Source organism: Phocoena sinus, chromosome 5 (assembly GCF_008692025.1).
Source record: "Phocoena sinus isolate mPhoSin1 chromosome 5, mPhoSin1.pri, whole genome shotgun sequence".
NCBI lineage: Eukaryota > Metazoa > Chordata > Mammalia > Artiodactyla > Phocoenidae > Phocoena > Phocoena sinus.
In genome coordinates, this window is record NC_045767.1 from 66,522,461 (window position 1) to 66,548,809 (window position 26,349).

A 26,349-nucleotide genomic window follows, 5' to 3' on the forward strand; every position below is an offset into this window, starting at 1 on the left:
CATTTCTCCAAAAAAGACAGACAGATGGCTAACAGGCACATGAAAAGATGCTCAACATCTCTAATTATTAGAGAAATGAAAATCCAAACTACAATGAGGTATCACCTCACACTGGTCAGAATGGCCACCATCAAAAAGTCTACAAACAATAAATGCTGGAAAGGGTGTGGAAAAAAGGGAACCCTCTTGCACTGTTGGTGGGAATGTAAATTGGTGCAACCACTATGGAAAACAGTATGGAGGTTCCTTAAAAAACTACAAATAGAACTACCATATGACCCAGCAATCCCACTACTGGGCATATACCCTGAGAAAACCATAATTCAAAAAGAGTCATGTACCAAAATGTTCATTGCAGCTCTATTTACAATAGCCAGGAGATGAAAACAACCTAAGTGTCCATCACCGGATGAATGGATAAAGAAGATGTGGCACATATATACAATGGAATATTACTCAGCCATAAAAAGAAACGAAATTGAGCTATTTGTAATGAGGTGGATGGATCTAGAGTCTGTCATACAGAGTGAAGTAAGTCAGAAAGAGAAAGAGAAATACCGTATGCTAACACATATATATGGAATTTAAGAAAAAAAATGTCATGAAGAACCTAGGGGTAAGACAGGAATAAAGACACAGACCTACTAGAGAATGGACTTGAGGATATGGGGAGGGGGAAGGGTAAGCTGTGACAAAGTGAGAGAGTGGCATTGACATATATACACTACCAAATGTAAAATAGATAGCTAGTGGGAAGCAGCGGCATAGTACAGGGAGATCAGCTCGGTGCTTTGTGACCACCTAGAGGGGTGGGATAGGGAGGGTGGGAGGGAGGGAGACGCAATAGGGAAGAGATATGGGAACATATGTATATGTATAACTGATTCACTTTGTTATAAAGCAGGAACTAACACACCATTGTAAAGCAATTATACTCCAATAAAGATGTAGAAAAAAAAGCAAAAATAATACAGACTCACAGACATAGAAAAGAAACTTATGGTTACCAAAGGGGAACAGGGACAGGAGTGGGGTGGGGAATGAGGAATACGGGATTAACAGACACATACAACTATATATGAGATAGATAAGCAACAATTTTCTGTATAACACAGGGAACAATATTCAATATCTTGTAATAACCTATAATGGAAAATAATCTGAAAAATATATATATATATATCTGAATCCCTTTGCTGTATACCTGAAACTAACACAATATTGTAAATCAACTATACTTCCATAAAAATAAAAACAAACAAACAAAAATCATGCTCCCTTACCCTCTGGCTCCTGGTTGGGTTTGACCAATGTGGAGGTTCCACAGGAGGACAACCACAGGAGAGCAGAAGGAAGGAGGAAAACAGCTCCCTCCCTGCAGGCTCTCAGGTCACAAGTCCTGTCCAGTGGCCCACTACACACAGCTCTCTGTCTCCCCCCTCACCCCTCAGGCCCCCAAGTGGGAGGAGCTTGGCTGCCACAAGCCCCAGGGCGATGCAGATCTCAGGCAGTTCCCCTACACCCTGTCCAAGTTCTCAGTATGAATGTGCCACCTGTTTCCTGATGAGACCTGGGCTGATCATATACCTAAAACCTTTGAATACTCACCTAACAAGATACTGCCCTAATCACTACTGTTTTGATCCCACCTTTATGGCAGCCTTACATCAATTATGTCAAAGAAAAGTCACTCGACAATATTTCAGGACCTTTTCTTATTTATTTATTTATTTGGCTGTGCCACACGGCATGTGGGATCTTAGTTCCCCAACCAGGGATTGAACCCATGCCCCCTGCAGTGGACGCACGGAGTCCTAATCACTGGACCGCCAGGGAATTCCCCTTCAGCACCTTTTAAAGCTAGCTGTTTTTCACTTTGTTATAAAGCAGAAACTGACACACCATTGTAAAGCAATTATACTCTAATAAAGATGTTAAAAAAAAAAAGCTAACTGTTTTGACTAGTGTACTGACATGGTTTTTGTTTTTTTGTCGTTGTTTAATCCACAAAATGCCATCATCTGCAATAAACTACACAGTAGAGGAAATATACTTATAGCTTAAATGATATTTTTTCAGCCTTAGTGAGGTATAATTGACATACTAAATGGTAAGATATCTAAAGTATACATTGTGGTGATCTGATAGACATTGTGAAAGGTTTCCTCTCACCTAACTAATTAACACATCCATCACCTCACGTATTTTTCTTTTTTTTTTGGTGAGACCATTTAAGTTCCATTCTCTTACAATTACACAATATAGTGTTATCAACGACAGTCACCATGCTTTACATTAAATCCTTAGACTTTATTCACCTTATAGCTGAAAGTTTATACCCTTTTACAAGCCTCTCCTCTCTTCTACTGTTTCTATGAGTCCAATGCTTTCTTTTTGATTCCACACTTATGTGATACCATAGAGTATTTGTCTTTCTTTGTCTGACTTATTTTACTTAGCATAATGCCCTCAAGGTCCATCCATGTTGTCACAGATAGCAGGATTTCCTTCTTTCTCAAGGCTGAATAATATTCCATTGCGTGTATGTATATGTGTGTATGTTTACATGTATATATATAACATCTTCTCATCTTCTTTATCCATTCATCTGTTGACAGACATTTAAGTTGCTTCCATATCTCGGCTACTGCGAATAATACTGCAATGAACATGGGAAGGTAAATATCTCTTCAAGATCCTGTTTCCATCTCCTTGGGATTTTTACCTAGAAGTGGGATTGCTGGATCCTATGGCAGTTCTATGTTCAATTTTTTGAAGAACCTCCATACTGTTTTCCACAGTGGTTGCACCAATTTACATTCCAACCAACAATGCACGAGGGTTTCCTTTTCTCCACAACCTCACTAACACCTGTTGTGCTTTTCTTTTTGATAAAAGCCATTCTTACAGATGTGAGGTGATTATCTCATTGTGATTTTGATTTGCATTCCCCTGATGATTAGTGACAGGGAGCACCTTTTCAGTACCTGTTGGCCATTTGTACGTCTTCTTTGGGAAAATGTCTATTCAGTTTCTCTGCTCATGTTTTAATTGGATTATTTGGTTTTCCTGCTGTAGAATTGTATGAGTTCTTTATACATTTTTTGGATATGAACCCCTTATCCAGTATATGATTTGTGAGTATTTTCTCCCATTGAGTAGGTTGCCTTTTCATTTTGTTGATGGTTTCCTTTGCTGTGCAGAAGCTTTTTAGTTTAATGTAGTCCCACTTGCTTCAGTGATCCTTTTTAAAATGTAAGTCAGATCAAGTCAGCTGTGCTCAAAACCCCGTCATCTCTGAGAAATGAATATTTCAGGTCCTTATTCTGTCCTGTACCCTTCGCAACCTATCCCTCACTCCACCCCCATATTTTTTGGCTTTACTCGGCAATACTCTTCCCTTTGTTCCCTCTGCCCTAACCTCAAGGGCATCTTGGCTGTTTCTCAAACATGCCAAGTTCACTCCCACCTGAGGGCCTTTGCCCTTGCAGTTTCCTGCACCTAGAATGCCACCTCCCAGGTCTCCATATCACTAAGTCCTGCTCAACTGCAACTACTCTAGGAGGCCTTTGCCCATCACCACCTCTTAAGCAGCCCTCTCTTGCTCTAGCTCTCTCTCACCCCTTGATTTTTCTTCATTGTGCTTATTACCCCAATACATTATATATTTATTTGTCTACGGCCCATCTCCTCCCACGAGAACGCATGGTCCCAGAGAGCAGGGACCTTGTCTGTTAGATCATCACTCACCCCCACTGCCCAGAACAGTGGGTGGTGTACAGTCAGCACTCACTAAATCTTTGTCGAATAAATGATTTGGTTAGGGAAAAATAAAAAGGACTGCTGGTCTGCTTTCCTAATGACTGCAGCTAAATTTCCAGTGACCAAGAAGATATTCAGTAGCCATCTTTAGAGATGCTATAGAAGGGATTCTGTAAACTAAAAGATGAGTTTATGGAATAACCTGCCATCCTACATGAGGATTTTCCACACTGCACATCAAAACCAGCAGAGTACACAGGAAATAATAATAATAATAAATATGAACAAATTTAAACAATTATTCAAACCAGAGTGGCAAAGATTTTCTGTAAAGCACCAGAGAATAACTAACTTACACTTTGCAGGCCACAGAACCTCAGTCACAACTACTGAGCTCTGCTGCTGCATGATAACAGCCAGACACAATACATCAGTGAATAAGCACAGCTGTATTCCAATATAACTTTACTGATGAACACTGAAATATGTATAACTTTCACGTGTCACAAAATATTATTCTTCTTTTAATTTCTTTCAGTCATTTTAAATGTGAAAACCATTCTAGGCTCGTGAGCCATATAAAAACAGGCCGTAGGCCAGATCTGGCCTCTTAGCTGTAAGTCTCTGACCCCTGATTTAAATCCTTTCTAAGGGTGTTTTTTGTTTTTTCTTTTCCTATAGATAAAATACATCCTGGTCCATACAATCTGTTGGATACATAGTCTACAATTAATTAAGCATGGAACAATTGCTTTTGTTAAAGAATAATAAGCTGGATAAACAATTTATTTAGATGAATAAAAATTACTAACTCACTCTTCCAGGACTGTCTTTCCACCCAGATTTTGGTCATCTTCAAATCCAAGCTCTGTTATCACCTTTTCCCTCATCTGAGTATTTTCATTTTCCATCCTAGTGAAGAAATTTCCATTTACTCTTTCTTCCTTTATAGAGAGGGGAACTGTAACAAAATCTTAGGATAGAGGGGAGAGTGGCTTCCCAGGCTGGAGGCAAGGCAGATTCCAGCACAGCGTTTTATGATGAAGTGTACAGTGTGTTGCTTATACTTTGCTTCCAAGTGCTTTCAAACGCACCCTGTTGTGTGGGCCCTGGAATGAGAACTATTCTGATTGCAGGTGCTGCTAGCACTCAGGGTCATCTGTCCCCATGAGCCACAAAAATCTGCTGAAAAGGCCAGGCTGGGAGATGGCACAGCCAAAACAAGTTATTTCATAACTTAAAGCAGAAAAGTTTAAATTGCTCTCAATTATAATGATAGCTCATCTCTCTTATGTAATAGCAATATATGAAAATAAGGACTTTGAAGAAGCACTCTTCATGATATCACTCAGAAAAGCGACCAAAACAGGTATACTAACATCAAACTTGGACTTCCCTGGTGGTCCAGTAGTTAAGACTTCATGCTTCCAATGCAGGGGGCACGGGTTCGATCCCTGGTCAGGGAACTAAGATTCCCACATACCTCAAGGCGCAGCCCAAAAAACCAAAAAAAACATCAAACATGTCTATTTGACACTGGACACACAGTAGAGAACGGGAACACTTCACTATAGGCTTCGGATGCTCTCAATATCCTGATGTTGAGTGTCCCAGGAACCCAATCAAGAAAGAATTCAAGAGAAAAGTTCTCATGTTCTCTAAGCATAGGAGACATGGAACAAAACCAAAATTTATTTTAACCTAATTAATTATAGACTCCACTTGCCCAGCCCACTGTGAAAGTAGATCTACTGGAATGTGGAGTGAAAATTTTTTAAGTTTTTGAAACACCTCTGGTGCTCTGTTTCTTGATTTTCCCAGTAAATCAAATTCAAATAAACAGGCTAAAGGAAGTCAATGGTTTTCCAACTCCTACTGTAAGTAACACAGATTTACTGTGAGATTTAAGCCTACAGATTTACTGTGAAAACCAGGGATTAAATTAAGCTTCACTTAAATTTCAAGATGCCAGAGATGGTCTCCTGAGAAAGCAGACTTGGCTTGAAACCCTGGTGTCTCACACACATGGCCCAATTCCCAGCAAAGACAGCCGTCCACAAAGCCGCCCTGTCTCCGCAGGCATCTCCTCCGTTCTGCAGAGCTTGGACTATACACATCAATGAAAGTTGAGACATCAAGTCATGGAAAAGCTGTAAGATAAGCGCCTCTGCTCCATCTCACACTCTTAATTGAGTTTCTGAGGGAAATGGAAATGCTGACGAGGCAGGCAGCTTCAAACAAAAATGATCGGAAGTGAATGAATATCCCAAAGAATCGCCACCATAGTTGCCTGGTAATCAATGTGTCAGCATTCAGATCGACACATTCTTTTGGGGAATACCCAGGGCACCAGGGAATCACCCTCTTCCAGACACCCAGGGGGACTGTGATGCTGAAACCAGGTGATGGAGAAAGTCACAAGGAGGAAGCTTCCCTGAACAACCCTGGCTTCAGCTTGTATTAGTTTGCTAGGACTGCCCTAACAAACTACCACAGACTGTATGGCTTACACAACGGAGGTCTCTAAGTCCAGGATGAAGGTGTCAACATCAAGGTGTTGGCAAAGCTGTTTTGTTCTGAGGCCTCTATCCTCTGCTGGTAGATGTCCTGGCGTGGTCTTCCCATTATACGTGTCTGTGTCCAAATTTCTTTGTCTTATAAGAACACCAGTCATAATGGTTTAAAGCCCACCTCCATGACCTCATTTTAACTTAATCACCTCTTTAAAGACCCTAACTCCAGGGGCTTCCCTGGTGGCACAGTGGTTGAGAGTCCGCCTGCCGATGGAGGGGACGCGGGTTCGTGCCCCGGTCCGGGAAGATCCCACATGCCGCGGAGCGGCTGGGCCCGTGAGCCATGGCTGCTGAGCCTGTGCATCCGGAGACTGTGCTCCGCAGCGGGAGAGGCCACAACAGTGAGAGGCCCGTACCGCAAACAAACAAACAAACAAAAGACCCTATCTCCAAATATACAGTCACATTCCAAAGTACTGAGGGTTGGGACTTCAACATAGGAATCTTGAGGGGACATAATTCAGCCCTTTGCCCTGCTGGAACCACTGCCATGGCAAGACTCTGTTTTTGTTTAGTCCTACTGGTGCCAAAGGCTAGACAATAAACTGATAACCCAATTCTCACTATTTTGAACATTAACTACCTTTCTTTTATAATGAAAGGATATTACATTCAACAATGTCCCAATCCTAATCTCATTTTGATAACAACAAAAAAAACCAACATATAATTTTCACTGCCTTTATAAAATACTCTGTTACATACCAAATCCAACGATAAAGAAAAGTCTTTGGGTTGGGCACACACTCTAAGCACCAGCTGCTGCCAGGCCGCAGTTTTTTCATAAGCAATTTGCACTGCAACCAAGATCCAACACAAGGAAAAATCAGGACATTCAGCTGACATTCATCGTCAGGGGAGGCAAGTGTAAAAAAACACATTCTCACTTATTTCGTGTGTACCTTTTCATGCAGACACTCGCGTCTTTGCATGCAGGATGACATACTGCTGTGTTAATCTGTACTGCCCGCTCCTGATAGTGAAATGGGTTTAAAAAAATAACACTAGTGGGCTTCCCTGGTGGCGCAGCGGTTGAGAGTCCGCCTGCCGATGCAGGGGACACGGGTTCGTGCCCCGGTCCGGGAATGGCTGGGCCCGTGAGCCATGGCCGCTGAGCCTGCGCGTCCGGAGCCTGTGCTCCGCAACGGGAGAGGCCACAACAGTGAGAGGCCCGCATACCGCAAAAAAAAAAAAAAAAAAATAACACTAGTGTTGTACACCTGAAACTAATGTAATACTGTAAGACAACTATCCTTCCATAAAACACACACACACACACATACACACAGACACACACACTGAAATCAAGACTTCTATTCAAACCAGGTGTGTGACCAGGCATATCATCAGCAAACTGTAACGTTTTAAAGCCCTACATCTAAATGATTACCAAAGCTCTTTTTAAAAGAAATAGCAAAACCAGTATCATTTAAATGTGTTTAATCTCAACTTAAGCCTTAACAATTTCTGACCTTATAACCACTCACGTCCTCCAAATTCGACTACGTTATTCATCAATTCAATAAACATTTACTGAGATTGTACTATGTGGCAGGCAGCATTCTAGGTGCTAGAGAGATACATCACTAAACAAACAAAATCCCTGCCCATCTGGAACTGACAGTCTGGTAAGATACACACATCATTTCCCCTACTGTCCTACAAACTCATTTACCTTCCTAAATTCCCTGCCTGGGGCATGGGTATTTCCAGCCTCCTAATTTCCCAAAGACAAAACTTAGCAGCTATGTTATATTTTTCATTCTCTATCACATCCCTCTTGGGTCTCTAGTGGCTATTTCCCACCCTGCCTCCTCCATCTGCCTTTCCTAATACAGATAACATTACCACCTACAAGCCTCAGCCATCAGCCCTGTACTCCTTGCCATTCACCACATCCTGTTAATCCCACCACTGGGGTCCCTCCCCAGTCTCTTCCAACCTCTCCACTCCCATCGCCACAATCCTGGTCATTTTTCGTCTCAATTTACACATCCTCTCTAGAAGATGAAACCTATAAAGCAGAAACAGTGATCTACTCACCTTTGTATCTGTACCATTACTTGTGTTTGCATAGAACTCTGGACACACTATATTAAGTCAATATACTCTGTATTCCTGGCCACCTCCCCACTAGACCATGTGCTCTGAGGGCAGGGCTTATATCTTTTTTTTTTTTTAATTCTCAGTGACAGACATGCAGTAGATATTACGTGCCTCTTGAAAGCCACTTATTCGTTCATGCAACAAGTATTTATCAAGCACCCACTTGCCACCAGGTATTATGCTAGATGATGGGGATATACCAGTGAACACAAGCCCCCCCAAACCCCTGCCTTTTAGAACTTCTATTTACACAAATTCCTATTGTACAAATTTATTTTAGAGTGAGCGTAGAAAGATAACTTAAAATGTAAGTATGCAATGTGTTATAAAGGGATAAGTTCTATAGGAAAAAAAATAAAGAAGGAGAAGAGGGATTTGGGGAAGGGGGCAGGAAGGTTCGCAATTTTCAATACCATCAGGGTAGGTAGGTGGGTTTCACTGGGAAGGTAACACCTGAGTAAAGATGGAAATAAGAGAGGAAGTTCACCAGGTGGATATCTGGGGAAGAGTATACAGGAAGAAGAAACAGCAAACGTAAAGGCCCTGAGGCAGAAATGTGCCCAGTGTGTTCAAAGGCCAGTGTGGCTGGAGTGGACTTAGCCAGGGGGAGAATATGAGGCAATGAGGTCAGAGAGGAAAGGAGGGGACTAGTATGGTGCCTGTCAGGTAACCGGAAGGACCTCATCTTTTACCATGAAGACAGAGAAGTCATTTCAAGTTCTGAGCAGGGGGGTGTCGTAGAATGACGAGTTTAAACAGGATCACTCTACTGAGAACAGACTAAAGAGAGGCAAGGATAGAATCAAGGAAAGCAGCTAGCAGGTCCTTGGAATAATTCAGGCAAGACAGAATGGTGGCCTGGGTCAAGGTGGCAACATGGGTGTGTTCTTAAGGCCGAGTCAATAAAGTTTTCTGATGGACTGGACCCTCCGAAACTTATCTACGTTTCTTCCTTTTCACTGATAATAACGAAGCCCCAGCCAAGACCCTGCTCCTTATTCCTACATGGCTGTGAAAGTCTAGGATTTGTTCTTACCATCTTCAATTCTCCCCTCTCTTCATCCTACAAGCTGCAGCGGGATTGGTGCTCGGAATGCTGCCCCCCCATCACAGCATCACCTGCTCACAGTGGAGCTCCCTTCGGGGCACAGACCTGCTCTGAAGCGCTCCACCTTCTCCTCACGTGCCCAGCCCTGTCCCAACACCTCAAACACCTTCCCATCACCCCACCTCTGCCCTCCATCACCCTCCCTGCTCCTCTCCAGTGCCCTGGATCTTAAGGCCCTTGCTGCCCTTTAAAGTTCACTGCAGGTTCCACCTCCTCTAGGACATCTTCTCAGGATTGTCTGGCTCATGCTTGTTTCTACCTCCTCAGGGTTCCTGCGGCCTTTACTGCCCATACTAAACATCCCACATCACACTGGCCCATCTAGACTGTGTGCCGCTAGAAAGCAAGAGCCATGCCGTACATTTTTCAGGCCCCATGCCACCTACTCTATGGGCAGCAATCATAATACTTGCTGACAAAGAACATCATAGGGAAAAATCCAAGAGTACAATGTTTGAATTATTTTTATTTATTTATTTATTTATGGCTGTGTTGGGTCTTCGTTGCTGTGCGCGGGCTTTCTCTAGTTTGAGGTGAGTGGGGGCTACTCTTCGTTGTGGTGCTCGGGCTTCTCATTGCGGTGGCTTCTCTTGTTGCAGAGCACGGGCTCTAGGCGCACAGGCTTCAGTAGTTGTGGCACACAGCCTCAGTAGTTGTGGCTCGCGGGCTCTAGAGAGCAGGCTCAGTAGTTGTGGTGCACGGGCTAGGCTGCTCCGCGGCATGTGGGATCTTCCCGGACCAGGGCTGGAACCCGTGTCCCCTGCGTTGGCAGACAGATTCTTAACCACTGCGCCACCAGGGAAGCCCTGAATGATTTTAAATGTACTGCCAACACTTGAAGACTGTGAGCAGTCACATAAAAATCCAAATTTATGTCTTCTCTTGAAATACTAGAAGATCAGGCAACACTGGCCCTCATTCCTCAACAGCTGAGTGGTCATCACGCCCCTCCCATCTTTTTTTCTTTTCGGCCACACCACGCGGCATACAGGATCTTAGTTCCCTGACCAGGGATTGAACCTGTGCCCCCTGCAATGGAAGTGTGGAGTCTTAACCACCGGACCACCAGGGAAGTCCCTAATTGTGCCCTTTTCCCCCCTCTACGCCCCAGTTCACTTGTTTACTTTTCTGTCAGGTCCTGGTAGGCATGTGAGTTTGTGATCCCCATACTAGACACTGGTTACCTTGAATATTTTAATTATCAAGTTCTTTTGGGCACTGAGCATTTATTGAAGGTAATATCAGTTTTTCTCACTCATGATATATTGTGACAGGTTTGTTTCAGACATTTCTACATTATAAACATAAATAATTACATACATACACAAATATACACACATATATGTATTCTGTATTAACATTCCTAATAGATTACAATTCCTACACTATGGTTCAAACACCTTGATACTATAATTCTTGCCATGACTAAGTATAAGAGGGTCAGATATCAGTACAGAAGCTATGCAGAAAGAAAGGAAGATAAAGCAAAAATAAATGTTACTGGTGAGCTATATATCAAACCATTTTAGGGGAAAAAAAGTCACTAAAATTCTTTTGAAACTAGAAAAATTCCATGGCCTTGTTGATTTAAAAACAAAACCTCACGGATTAGAGATCAAACTATGTATACATAAGGGATGTTGCAATGGGTTTATTCTCCAGTCAACTGCCTACATTCTAAAGTAAAATTGTCCTCTTCCTATGATTAAATTTCAGCATCCAGACTGAGACCAAAGGAGGTAAATCACACCATAAAGAAACAGATACAATGGTTTCCAGAGGTGGAAGAGTTAAGCAGTTACTGTTACTGGAAGAGTTTAGGGGAGTCATCTCCTTTGACCTATGACTCATGCCTGGGGTTTTAATTAAGAGAAAAGCAAGAAGTCAGAAGATATTTAAAAGGCACCCTGACTTTATCTGTGTATCAGTCCTAACTTCTACTCCAAACAGGCAGGCCTTTCTCAGCAAACAGCTCTCCTGATGTGCAATCAGATTTTGAAGACTTCCACTGCCACCTCCAGCCCTGTGGTCTGAAAAGCAAATACAATTCAGTCCAAAGCTCATATTTAAAGCAAAGAAACTGAGCATAAGGGTACACTTTCAGACATACTTCAGCACGAAGGGATTCTGTGTCCTTCAAGTCACATTTGGTAAATATCTTTCTCCTTTCTCTTTCCCAACTCAGTGTTCTAACTAATCAGCTTTCAAGGGAACGTTCGCTGGCTTAGCGCATACTTTACCACTCTTCCCATAAAAATTACCTTCTTCCTCTGCATGCAGAGAGGCAAGAAAGACTGACGAACATGAGAAAAAAATTTACAGTGTTTTTACAAACATTTAGTAAGGTTTTATAAACTGCATTAAAACACAATGGATGGGACTTCCCTGGTGGTGCAGTGGATAAGAATCCACCTGCCAATGCAGGGGACACGGGTTCGAGCCCTAGTCTGGGAATATTCCACATGCCGCGGAGCAACTAAGTCCGTGCGCCACAACTACTGAGCCTGCGTTCTAGAGCCCGCGAGCCACAAATACTGAGCCCACATGCCGCAACTACTGAAGCCCGTGCACCTAGAGCCTGTGCTCCGCAACAAGAGAAGCCATCACAATGAGAAGACCGCATACCGCAACGAAGAGTAGCCCGCGCTCGTCGCAACTAGAGAAAGCCCGAGCTCAGCAACGAAGACCCAACACAGCCATAAATAAATAAATAAATTTATTTTAAAAAAACAACAATGAATGGTTATGGTCATGATCATACACTGCCCAGCTAGCTTTTGATTCTTGTTTAAAAGGAAAGAAAATGAATAAATGAACATGGCTAGAAAACTCAAATAATATGGAAAAGAAAAAGGTTTTCAGTGTAATATCTCCCTAGGGGGAAAAATGGTATGTACCAGCATATATACAATATCTTCTTTAAAACATTTATACAAAAGGGAATGGTAGTCACATGATTCTGCAAAACATTTTTTCATTTTATATAGACACATGCAAGTTGTATATGTGTATGTATATATAAAAATAATGTAACTCCAAATCAGCACACTTATAGAGCTTTCATTCTTTACAAATATGCTGTAATATAATATACCTTGTATAAATATCTTGGCATAGTTGTAAGTGAACCTATTTATGAAATTGCTGGTGATTTAAAATTTTAAACTATATAGAGAAATTGCTCTCCAGTGGCATCTACTTTATAATTCAATCTCAAACAGCAGTCCCTTTTCTGCATGTAATATAAGTATCAAGACAGACCTGCTTTGTCTCAGACTGCATCACAAAACTGCCAGACAACCAACCCATCACAGAACAAGTCAAGCTCTTCTAGACAACACAGACTCTACGAACCAAACCAGAAGCATCACATATCAAAGCTGGAGGCTGGCAATCACAGCTTCATAAAGGGTTCTGCGTAGCTGACCTTTTACTTTTTTCTATATTCTTTGTCTAAGACAAAACTGCAGGAACAGGGTGGGGGAAAGGGGAGATTATCATCTGCTTGGTGTTTATCCTAGTCCATTCGGGATGCTATGACAGAATATCAGAGACCGGGTGGTTTATAAGCAACAGAAGATGATTTCTCACAGTTCTGGAAGCTGGACATCCAAGATCGCGGTGCTAGCACAGTCACCTTCTGGTGAGGGCCCTTCTCCTGATTCATAGCTGGTGTTCTCGCTGTTTCCTCACATGGCAGAAGGAGCTAGGATCTCTCTGGAGCCTCTTTTATAAGGCAGTAATCCCATTCACGAGGGCTCCACCGTCATGACTTAAGCACCTCCCAAAGTCACCACCTCCTCATACCATCATCTTTGGGGGGTTAGGATTTCACCATGTGAATTTGAGGAGGGGACACATTCATTTACACCACAGCAGTGCTCAACTACGAATACGACCAAGGGAAAACACTGAAACGGTCATAGAGTTGAACGCCTTGGTCCCTCCCCACTGTCAAATACCATGGGGGCCCCCAAGGCAGGCAGTGCAAAGAAGCTCAAAGCCCCCCAGACAACAATTGTAGAATCAGGGTCGGGGACAGTCAGGGAAGTCCAAGGCTGACCTTCTTCCTTCCTTCTCTAAGTAGCTGCTTGGGAGGGTCTGATTCCCTCAGTAACCAGATACCTCCAGGTAACTCACAGCAAGCTGACAGAGTGCATGGCTGGGCCACATACCTTGGCTGTAAGATCGTGGACAGACTCCCAAACATGCCATGCATTTTTATTTCCACCTCTGAGGGTCTGATTAGGTGTTTTCCTCAGGTAAAAAGCCTTGAAAACCCCCATCCACTTACAACCTCCTACCTCCTATTCATTTATCAAAAATAGCAAAATGCCACTTCTCCAGATTAATCTACATCCAAATTAACCTCTTTCTACTTGGAAATTCCAAAGCATCCTATTCATACAGTACTTTGGGCCTTTATTATCTCATTAGTTATAATAATGATGAAAGATATATAAAGAGATACAGAGTTTTCTACAGGCCAACCACTTGAGAGGCTGTGCTTTTATTTACACAGGTATAGCATGAGGTTTGAGAAAAAAAAAGTTTAGATTCAAATTTAAATTAGATTCAAATTTAGATCCAAATTTAAATCTAAAAAAAGTTTAGATTTAAATTAAATTTATCCAGGGCTTCCCTGGTGGCGCAGTGGTTGAGAGTCCGCCTGCCGATACAGGGGATGCGGGTTCGTGCCCCAGTACGGTAAGATCCCACATGCCGTGGAGCGGCTGGGCCCATGAGCCATGGCCACTGAGCCTGCGCGTCCAGAGCCTGTGCTCCACAACAGGAGAGGCCACAACAGGGCCGCATACCGCAAAAAAAAAAAAAAAAAAATTTATCCAAGATGTGAAACTTGGATAAAACCATTTGATCTCTCAGCTCCTGAGCTTCTTTATCTACAAAACAGATAATACTGTCTCTCTCATAGGATTGTTGTGAGGGTTCTCCCCACCCCTGTCCCAACCCATCAGAAGCCGAGAAAGTGTTAAGTCCTTACTTAGCACACCGGACAAGCTCAATAAAATGTTACCTCTCCCAGAAGGGCTTGTATTCTGGCTATCTCTCCTCCAGGATACTTCATTTTGTTCCCTCCAGCAACTACCAAAGTAGACTTTGTTAATACCGTTAACAAGTTCATTTGGAATTTAACTGAATTGCACTGAACCAAGTAAAATTAACTCAGCATCTCTTAACACTCATAAATGAATGCCTCCTCAAGGTCAGTGGTCATTTTTAATCCAATTTTAGAATCATCGAGGACCTGAAGTCTTGGTTGGAACTGCAGACTTTCTATTTCTGAGATAAGTCTTTGGTAAAGCCACTAGTTACCCTCCTACTTTCCCAGGCACGGCCACTGTCAAGCTTTAACCAGACACCAGAAAGGAGCCACAGCACTCACAAACTATTTACAACCTAAAGTTGTCAAGAAAACCACCCTTATGAAACCAAGCACAGAGGAGTTACTAAGATTCTAAATTCTGTCTTCAAAGGGCCTCAGCAGCATGAAGAATGCAGGAAAAACTAATTTTTTCATTCTTAAGAAGGGCACACTAGCAAATTGCCCAGAGCAATTTCCTAATGTAAGCTAGACTGACGTTGATATTCATTTTCTAAATAAATGACTGGCTTGGATACTGTCTACGTAAAAACATCCAATAGACTTATTTTTACTTATAAATGAAGATGAATTCTTATCTCAGCAGACAGTAATCAATTTGGAAACTTCAGAAATTCTGAACAGTTATCGTGTCATGAATACTATAGGTCTTATTCGGACAGTATAATCAAACAAAATGTTTTATTCATTACAGGTCACTGTGGGACTGAGAAACTACTGCTTGTTCTTATATCAGAAATTACACTAAAATAAACTGACTACATGTCCCTGGAGTATGTTATCTTTGAAGGCTTTTAAAGCAAATCTAATACCTCACAGATTATGTAACATAAAAAATATAAAGACAAATAAAAAGTCAAAAGATGTAATGTTCCAAATTCTAGTAATACAGTACATATATTTATCATAAACAACCTCATTAGAGGTTTACACAAGAATGTGGTTTCTCCTAACGAAAGCAAGTTCCGGACATGCTCTTTATTCTTGAATCAGGCTCACCGCATGTGACCAAGTTGATCTGATTCTGCGACCAAATGATTATAAATAGGCAGGAGCCTTCACAAAATGTAATTGTATCACAACTGAAATTGCAACGGCTCAGCCATTCCGAACCCCTAACTTCAGTCAACACAAGGCTCTACTCAGAATAAAGGGCAGTTAAGAAGTTACCCTCACCCAGCCCTAGTATGTTTCAGCTCCCTAAGAAAAACAAGACCAATAGGACCGTATCCTCCTAGAACATTGTACTACACTCCTCATAAGGTCATTCATCATTCTGCAAATAGGTCACAAAGATGTTTAAAAGGGCACCAAAGAGAAAGAAAGGACAGAAAGGAGTGACTGGGTTAAAAAATTCATGATACCCACATCCTAGAGAAATAAATGAAAGCTTACCTACTGCTTTTTCTTTTAAATGAAAATAAAAAGAGTAATTCCATGTTGCCCATGGGTGCATTTTTATGAAGTGACATTATCAGCCAGAGGACTGCAAGGAAAGCAAAGGGGCCAGGTAACAAAACACGTCAGCTCTACCCAGGTGGAAATGAGAAGATTACAAGAAAGAGCAGGAAGCAGATAAGCCATCCTGGAGAACTGAGCCCTCCGGGAACAGGGAGGCATGGCTTGACCCACTAATGCAACGGCAGAAAACATGTTCTAAATCTAATCATGTGATTTTAATATCTGATTAAAGTCCAATAGCAGAAGTCAGCTTTTAGCTAGATGCCAGAGAAGAGAAATGTCTCTGAATTTCACCAAGACTAAATTTATATTTTTTTCACATTAAAAATAAAAGTCATTCCCCAAACAAAATTGTAACTTTACTAGAAAACAAAAAAAAGGCCAACTGGAATCCAAACATCACAATAAAGCACTGACTTTTCCTTTTTAACCTCTATGCATTCACAATTTTCACAGTTATAACTAAAGAAGAGATACAAATTTGCAGTCTTGGTGTTTCTAACATAATTACTTTAATGTCTCCACAGCAGTCTATTGAGAACCATACCAACACAAAGGCAAAAACAGCACAGGTAGATATAAAAATGTAGCTAGCATTTTAATTATATTACAAAAAATGTCCAGTTTTCAGAAAACGTAAAACCATACTATAATCCCAAAACCCAAGACATTTCAATTCATAGAGTTTCCATCTGGCAAAATAACTGTTTTGTGAAATTTACCTTTTCCTGTATAAAAGACCCAATTCATATAACCATTAATGAAAATACTAGAAATTCTTGAAATAATATACCAAATGTATAAATCTTTCAGCCAGTAATTATTGGTAATGATTAAGACAGAGGTAATGAAAAAAATTTAATTTACTCTGTTTTATACAAATGGATAATGGGCATAAAAAAGCTTACCACTTTTATGAAAAACAAAGTATTTTTTGGAAATAAAATAATCTAGAAAATGCACCTAGACTGATTTGCATTCTCTCCTACGACTTCGGATTTCCACTGTTATCCCAAAGAGAAATAACCAGAGACTAATACTTTTAACAGAGTGATTCAAACAGGAACGGAGATGAAAAGTAGCAAAGGTACAGTAGTTTTTGGTTTTTTTTTTTTTTTTGTGGTACGCGGGCCTCTCACTGTTGTGGCCTCTCCCGTTGTGGAGCACAGGCTCCAGACGTGCGGGCTCAGTGGCCCAGCCACTCCGTGGCATGTGGGATCCTCCCGGACTGGGGCACGAACCCGTGTCCCCTGAATTGGCAGGCGGACGCTCAACCACTGCGCCACCAGGGAAGCCCAACTGTTTTTTTTTTTTAAAGGGAGCTATACTGCAGCTTAGGTCCAATTCTTGAACAAACCTTTTTCATAGAAAAATTGCATTGCAAAAACTTAAGTGAAGTGTGGTACTGACATAAGGAAGAGAGAGAAAAAAAAAACCTCTTACATTTATGGTCAATTAAATTTCTACAGGGACTTCCCTGGTGGCGCAGTGGTTAAGAATCTGGCTGCCAATGCAGGGAACACAGGTTCGAGGCCTGGTCTGGGAAGATCCCACATGCCGTGGAGCAACTAAGTCCATGCGCCACAGCTACTGAGCCTGCGCTATAGAGCCCGCGAGCCACAACTGCTGAGCCCACGTGCCACAACTACTGAAGCCTGCGCACCTAGAGCCTGCGCTCTGCAACAAGAGACAGCACCGCAATCAGAAGCCCGCGCATCACCATGAAGAGTAGACCCAGGCTTCCCTGGTGGCGCAGTGGTTGAGCATCCGCCTGCCAATGCAGGGGACACGGGTTCGTGCCCCAGTCCAGGAAGATCCCACATGCCACGGAGCGGCTGGGCCCGTGAGTCATGGCCGCTGAGCCTGCACGTCCGGAGCCTGTGCTGCACAACGGGAGAGGCCACAACAACAGTCAGAGGCCTGCGTACCGCAAAAAAAAAAAAAAAAAAAGTAGACCCCACTCGACGCAACTAGAGAAAGCCAGTGCGCAGCCAAACACAAATTAAATTAATTAATTTTTTTTAAATAAATAAATTTCTACAAAGGTGCCAAAATAAATCAATAGGTAAAGGATAATCTTTTCCGCAAATGGTGCTGGAACAACTGGATATCCATATGGAAAAAAGAGAGAGAGAGAGAGAAAAAGAAGAGGAGAAGAGAAGAGAAAAGAGGAGAAGAGAAAAAAGAAATAACATATACCTGAACCTTACACCATACACAAAACTTAACTGAAAATGGATCATAGACCTAAATGTAAGGGCTAAAACAACAAAAGTTTTGAAAGAAGCATATGAGAAAATCTTAGCAACTTTTGGTTAGGCAAAGAGTATTTAGAAACATCAAAATCATAAGCTTCGGAAGAAAAAAATGATAAATTGAACTTCATCACAATTTTAAATGTTTGAGCTTCAAAAGATACCATTAAGAAAGCAAAAAGACAAGCCAGAGACCGGGAGAAAATATGTGCAAATCATATATCCAAAAAGGGACTTAGAGACAAATAACCCAATATAAAAATATGCAAAGGATTCAAATGGATATTTCCCCAAAGAAGATACAGGAATGGCTAAGAAGCTCACTGACTGAGTTACCAGCTCAATTACAAGGGGATAAATTTCATAAATACCATCCTTTGTCCTTTTCATAAAGCTACAAAATAGGATGATTTCATTAGAATTTCCATAACATGTTACTTTGTTCTCATGTCACAGTAAAGTTTTCAAATCACTGTAAAATGATACTAACATCCATACTGGACAAGAAATAAAACTATCTCTATTCACAGATTGCATAATCTGGTATATAGACAATCCTAAAGAAGTCATATATACAATTTAAAAACTATTAGTACTGATAAACAAGTTCAACAAGGTAGAAGAAAACAAGAGCAATATACAAAAAACAATTGTATTTCTATACACTAACAATGTATATACACTCTGAAAGTGAAATTTTAAAAATGATTCCATTTATACAGGCATCAAAAAGCAAAAAAAAATACACTGTAATAAATTTAACAAGGAGGTGTAAGCTGTGTTCCCTGAGAACTGGGACAAAGTGAGAGAGTGGCATGGACATATATACACTACCAAAGGTAAAGTAGATAGCTAGTGGGAAGCAGCCGCATAGCACAGGGAGATCAGCTTGGTGCTCTGTGACCACCTAGAGGGGTGGGATAGGGAGGGTGGGAGGGAGGGAGATGTAAGAGGGAAGAGATATGGGGACATATGTATATGTGTAACTGATTCACTTTGTTATAAAGCAGAAACTAACACACCATTGTTAAAGCAATTATACTCCAATAAAGATGTTTAAAAAAAAAAACGAAAACACAGTTGAAAGAAACTTTAAAAGACCTAAATCAATGGAAACACACCCCATGTTCACGGATCAGAATTCTTAACATTGGTAAGACAGCAATATTTCTCAACTTGATCTGGAGATTCAACACGGTCCCTATCGAAAGGCTGGTTCAAAAGACAGGTTGTCAAAGCCCACAGCGTACAACACAGTCAACTCTAATGTAGACTACGGACTTTAGTTAATAATAATAAATCAATATTGGCTAATCAACTAACAAATACATCACACCAATGCAAGACGTTAATAATATTATGAGAAAACTCAGGGCTATGGGTATGGAAACTCTACTTTCTGCTCAATTTTTCTGTAACCTAAAACTGCTTCCCCAAAATAAAGACTATTAATTTTTTAAAAGTCAAACAAGGTCAATTATAAAAAATAAAATAATAATCATAAAGCCTAATATGGAGAAGAAGAAACAAATCTTTAAAGTTCATGAAGCACTCGGAATTCTGCTGACACCAGTAAGCCAACTGACGTTTTGTTGAGAAGAGCAGCTGTTCCCCTGTGGTGTTCAAATAAACTCTGGACAACTTTCTGATAACCTCTCATTTGGCTGCTCCCGAAACAATTGTGTGTACAGTGAATACCGAGACTCTACTGCTGGCGAAGCTCTGAAATTATCTTCCTCATCTGCAATTAACTATACGCTCTGGAAAGCCTCCCTTTCTTTCAGACTCAAAAGGCAAGTAATTGAATTACATACAGTTCTAAAAATGTTCCTGTTTCTCCTTTGTTAAATAACAGCTCTCTGTGCTGGTCTCTCCCCAAGCCAGCAGAATTCCTAATTCCCCATCTCTTCTACTCCCACAGAAAGTAGTTCTTACCTCTAGTGATACATTTTTCACACTGTGGGTCAGCTAACCTAATACTGATCTGGCTTAGCACTGCAAAGCCCAAGGACAGGGACTATGCCACAGTCATTTCATGCTAAGACCTCCTACCTGGAAGGATGTTTTCAGATGTAAGCGATGGTCACCTAATTCAAACTAAATAGCTAACCTGCCTGGAGAGTGAAACTGGAGTTGCTGGCTTTAGGGGCTGCTGAATCCAGGGCCATAAGTTGTGGGTGTAGGGTGGGTGTATGTGTGCATGTGTCCCCCTCATCCCCATTCCTTTTCCTCCATCTCCCTGCTCTGATTTCCTCTGTGTTGACTTCATTCTCAGAAAGGTTTTCCCTACGTGGTAGAAAAGAGGGTCACTAGTAGCTCCGGCTTAACAAACCCACAGAAAGGAAAAAGCCTTTTTGCAACGGTTTCGTAACTCCATAACGGACCCTTGTGACCCTGACTAGCCAAGCTGATGTCACATGCCCATGAAAGAGGCCGTGGAGTCACCTCCTCTAACTATATGGGCTGAGAACAAAGCAAGGGTGACTGACAGCCCAGGGGAAATCCGGGTGATTTATTGAAAGGAGGAGGAAAGGGATGCTGGGTGGGCAAAGCCAAGAGACCTCACTACTTCACAGGCTCTTAGGACCGCCGACTCCCTCCCTTTTGCTGAGTATTTATCCACTGCTTATTACGTGTAATGCTGAGTTAACCACCGAATATTCAACAGAAAGTGTTTGCAGTGCCTGTCCCTGTATGATATTCTTTCTCAGAATGAATTCTTTCCCACCTTACTGCCACATGTGAGGTTGTTTATGCAGTTTCCTTCTCCTGGTCCACAGTGAGGCTATGTGGCATTTAGTCACACTCCAATTATTTTCAGGACATTTCTTCTCCTCCATCCTATGTATCTTAATGGCAAGTGCACACACTGCTGAAAATGAATGCGTTGCTAGCTTTCGTTTGGGGGGAGATAAAAGTAAGTAAAAACTTGCCAAGCAAACCGAAGGAGCACACACACAGAAGAACCCCTCCCCCTCAAAAATTTGGCAAGTCTTCACAGTCTACCCTTCTTAGCGTGGAAACACAAATGAGGGCAAGTCTCTGAAAGTACAAGTCCAGGCTTTCTCGAGGACACGGCTTTCTCTCCAAAATAAAGCCAAGATCATGGAGTGATCATGGGTGACCTCTGGCTGTGGCTTCTTACACGTTTGCTTAAGCTTAAGATCCTCCTCTATTTTCTGAGAGAGAGGATGGGACAGAGGAGAGGAACAAGGAAGGGAAAGAAAGGAAGACCACACAATACACTGTACACCGAAGTCTGTCAGGCTATACCTGCCATCTGTACAATGCTAGGCATCTCTCAAATAACTGGGAATGTTTATTTGGGACTGTCTCAAAAACACTCCGTGGAATGAACACCACCTTCCCCATCTGACCCAGTCCGTTTTACCCAGCCTCTCTTATCTTATACCAACCTGATTTTGCTTAAGTTATCGTCTGTCTCAGGCTTTCACAGGAGCTTTCTTTTATGGATTTTCCATCCAGCAAATGTTTCTGTTCCACGGCTGGGCAGAGCCGACCACAGCATGCTTGGCTACGGACAGCAGCTGCTCACCCCACGGCAGCTCCGACCTGGAGGGGCGAAGGCCGGAAGCCATTAGAGGGATTCACAGTCACAAACTCTCTCTCTCAGGAGTGTATGTTTGGCAAGCTAATCCCCAGCATCTTCCAAACGTTTAAGATCATTAATGAACAGAGACGACAGTTTATAAGGTGTCCTAAAGACAAGTTTGGGCTATTCTGAGGGGAGGACTGAAGTATTTAATCATTACTGAAAAGGTCTGGCCAAACACTTATGCTCTGTTTGCGGAAAATTTAAAAGCCAGATGTTTTAATTAACCACAGAAAACACGAGCTACACTAAAATTTCATGAACACATTCATCTGCCCTGTGGAAAACCACAGGAATGTTCTGGCAAGGCTCAGTCTGGATTCTTGGGACACAGAGGGCTGGAATCATTCCCCTTAGGAACCCGAACAGAAAATTAACTTGCTCAATATGTTTAAAAAAGTAAAATGAAACCCAGATTTAATCTCAGTCAAATACAAAAACATTTCAGGACTTCAAAGGGCACTACCAAAAGACACATAAGGGAAAGGTCATAAAAAATTCCAACGTGGTTCAGGATTTAGAATGTATTTTCAAGGCAAAGTGAACGGTGTAACAGAAAATTTTATAGGCTAAATAATCCAAAGGGGAAACTAATCATCTTTCATTTCCTAATACAGGAAAATGATATATGAAAATCAATATTCAAGTGAATCATAAATATTATCAAATGTATAATATATTCAGGCAAAAGGAATCACTTAACTATACTACTTCATGCCAAACCTGTGGCCTGGCCCACACCAGATACTATGCTTCAGCTTGAAGAATCAAGGCATTCAGAAAAACTGTTAAAATAACTTAAGTTCATGGATACTGCAGCTAGCGATTTAGAAACAGAAAACTCAAATGAGGGAGCCCTATAAAAGCAATTAGTGAACAATTAAGAATAGCTTAAGAAGTCTTTGTTAATTATAGCAATAGTTATGACATCAATATATACCACATATTGAAAGCCTGTTCAAGAGGGAATGAGACATATGTTATTTTCAGATACTAGGTCCACAATTCTATTTCTGTTAAGTCAAAGCAGACCCCGTCACAGGTGTGCCAAGCATAATATTACATTAATCTCCACCTTCATTTGAACCTCTGTCACAAAAATCATTTTGAAAGGAACACGGCAGGAAAAAAGCAAGATATCAAGTTATGTACCTGTGGTATAATCCCAGTTTTGTTCTACAAACTGAGTGTATACAATCTAAAGACTCCAAATTATGAACAATAATAGCTATTTCTTGGTCATGGAATTAGAAATATTTGTGTTTACAGCTCAGTATTTTCCAAGTTTTCTACAATTAATACATATTGCTTGTAGAATTAGAATATTTTTAAATAAGGTTTTTCTTACTTTTTTTTATTTTTTGCGGTTCGCGGGCCTCTCACTGTTGTGGCCTCTCCCGTTGCGGAGCACAGGCTCCGGATGTGCAGGCTCAGCGGCCACGGCTCACGGGCCCAGCTGCTCCGCGGCATGTGGGATCTTCCCGGACCGGGGCACGAACCCGTGTCCCCTGCACCAGCAGGCGGACTCTCAACCACTGCGCCACCAGGGAAGCCCCAAGGTTTTTCTTATTAAACAGTATGGGAATGCAAATCAGAAATGGGAAATCGATATACTATATTAGCCTGATCTGTAGGTTTCCTCTTATCTGAACAGTAAGAGCTAAAATTTAAAAGTCTTCATTTATCTGCACTCTGTAATTCTTCATTTATAAGTTCAAAACCCGAGTGTCCAATAACACCCCCAGGGCTGAACGACTACTTTTCCAGAAACAAGAAATCTTGTTATTTTGCAAACTTGTCACAAAGAAACAAGAAGACCCAGAGTTATCCCTCTCCCTTAACTAATGCATCCAAACTTCTCTATCACTAGCCATGCCATACAACTGTCACTTAATTAAAAAGAGTGCCTCCCAGGGCTTCCCTGGTGGCGCAGTGGTTAAGAGTCCGCCTGCCGATGCAGGGGACACAGGTTCGTGCCCCGGTCCGGCTAGGCCTGTGAGCCATGGCCACTGAGCCTGTGCGTCTGGAGCCTGTGCTCCACAACGGGAGAGGCCACAACAGTGAGAGGCCCGCATACCACAAAAAAAAAAAAAAAAAAAAAGAGGGCCTCCTGGTGTTACTTATGATTTCACAGGGGCAGAGCCCTTAGTGAACACTGCCACACTCCATTTCTGATACTCCTAGCACCTCAGAAAACACAAAACACAACGGTAGAATCTTAACACTAGGGTACTTGGCAGTCCATCATTCTAAGAAGCCAACCTCCTCAGTTTACAAATGAGGACACTGTCACCTAGAGAGGTCAAATGTCTCTCCCAAGGCCACACAGCTGGTGGGGCAGGGATGAGAGTCCAGATCGCCTGGCTCCACTGTGACCAAGTGCTCTTTCCGCCACTACAACATCTCAGCATGCACTCCTCGAAATACAAGTTCGTATGAACCACCAGCACATGTTAAATTCATAATCAGCAAAACCAGTAGAACGAGACAGAAATTTATTCCATCAAAAATGAAATGCATGCAGGAAAATAACCAGAGACTCAAAGGCTGCCTAAAATAGATGAGGCTCTGCCCAGAACCCGTTCCATCGGAGAAACAATGGTTGCAGTGTGCTTGGGCAGCAGGTGTCTTGAACAGAAACCGCCTGTCACACTGAAAGCTTTTTGGTCCCAGTACTTGCCCTGCTGATGACAGCACAGTCCCACTGCTCAAAGCAGGACAAGAGGTTTTCAACAAGAGAAAATGACACTGGCACCTGTGAGCCACCTGTAAGAGAGAGGAGGGATGCATGCTCGCCCCAATGTTGGAAGTAAATGATCTACTAAATGACCAGGCATCAAGTCTGAGACTCTTCCTTCTAAAACAACTCAAGTTTTAGGGGAGAGATATTACTGATTTCAAAAAGTAAGAAACATAGTGGGGATCATTTTGTAAAGTACAGAAACAGTGAATCACTATGTTGTGTACCTGGAACTAACAGTTTCATAGGTCAGTTATACTTCAATAAAATATTGTTAAAAGAAAAAAAAGAAAGGGAGGGAGGGAGGGAGGAAAAAAAAGAAAAAAGGAAAGAAAGGAAAAGAAAAGAAGAGAGTCACTAAAAACTAAAATAAAATAATCCTAATGCTTCTTATCTTAACGCCTGCTACAAGCTTGGGGATGAGCAGGACTTTTCTCTCTTCCTCTAAGTGATGTACAGGAACACTGCTCACCTCCACTTCTTTCTCAGCGTTTACCTACAGCGTCCATGCCACACCAGTCAGAAACATACAAGTCCCACAAAATGTGAACAGCCTGACAAGCAAGGGAGACGAGAGGACAGATGGCAGTGACAAACTCAGAAACACTCCCTGAAAAGCCTTCACTGAGTTCCCTGCGTCACCCCTTGCCTACTGTGCAGCAGCGCCACAAAGGCAGGAACTGTGAAGCCACTAATAAAAAAGCCACATCCAGGGATGACGTGAGCTCCCTTTGTGAGTGCCAGGACCAATACAATGGCTCCGTCCCGCCTCATCTCAGGAGTCAGGCACCCTCGAAAAAGAAAACACGAATTTTTTCCACCCCAAACTGCTCCTAAAGTCCCCACCATCTCTTTCCACAGCTGGATCCTGAAGGAAAGACAATATCGACAGTTTATTCATTCTTTTCTGTGCCTCAGATCGGATGCTAAAGGTTAATGTCCACAGATGGCAAAAGGAATCAGATTCTTGTTGCTATTTCACAGTGAAATCAAAGCTTGGTGGTGAGTATTGTTCAAGGAACTCTTTAAAGTCATTTGTAAGGTAATGGCAGAAGTTTAAATTTAGCAGTCTGGTAGAATAAACTCTGACCTGCCAATCAATTTGGCTATAATCTTGCTGAAGTCAACAAATTATCTTTCTCAATAGAGACTAAACAAATTAGAATTAGATCAGATGCATTGATTTTGAAATCCTTTCTTACTTGGAACCTTGGCTGTGTGTTGTTTCGTTCTTTAGCTTCAGTGAATGCCTTTGGCAAAACGTACCCCCAGACACTGCCACCATCCGAGAATCTTAAACGGATGGCCAGCATTTTTTCTTTTTTCCTATTTTAACGTCAAAGGGAAAGTTTCTCCTTCTTGAGCCTGATTCTAGAAATATCAGCCAAGCCAATTCAATACCTCTGAAATTTCTCTCTCAAAATGATCAGGCAAGAATATGTCAGAGAACATTCCTCTCATGGCACTGGAAATGTGATTTGAAAATCTTAGATTGAAAGTACTGATAATTTCACGTCTTAAAATGTTTGGGACAGGGCTGGGTTTGTTTTAAATTACCCATCACCAGAAACTGAAAAGAATCTATTATAAGTAAGCAAAACTGCCACCC

The 26,349-nt window shown here is 41.7% G+C and overlaps 1 protein-coding gene across 31 annotated transcripts in view; it reads right to left on the reverse strand.

Moving 5' to 3' along the window:
- Positions 1–26,349, reverse strand: part of APBB2 (amyloid beta precursor protein binding family B member 2) — a 375,701-nt gene that overhangs the window by 279,871 nt on the left and 69,481 nt on the right. For 22 of the 31 annotated variants that reach the window (XM_032631923.1, XM_032631927.1, XM_032631912.1 and 19 more), the window contains one exon: positions 21,804–21,960. The exons of 6 other annotated variants lie outside the window; for them this stretch is intronic. The gene's annotated coding sequence lies outside the window, so the exon portion shown is untranslated. Of the gene's footprint in view, positions 1–4,578; positions 4,656–21,803; positions 22,073–25,212; positions 25,357–26,349 lie in introns of those variants that run through there. 3 more of the 31 variants (XM_032631902.1, XM_032631931.1, XM_032631908.1) reach the window with 3 other exon arrangements.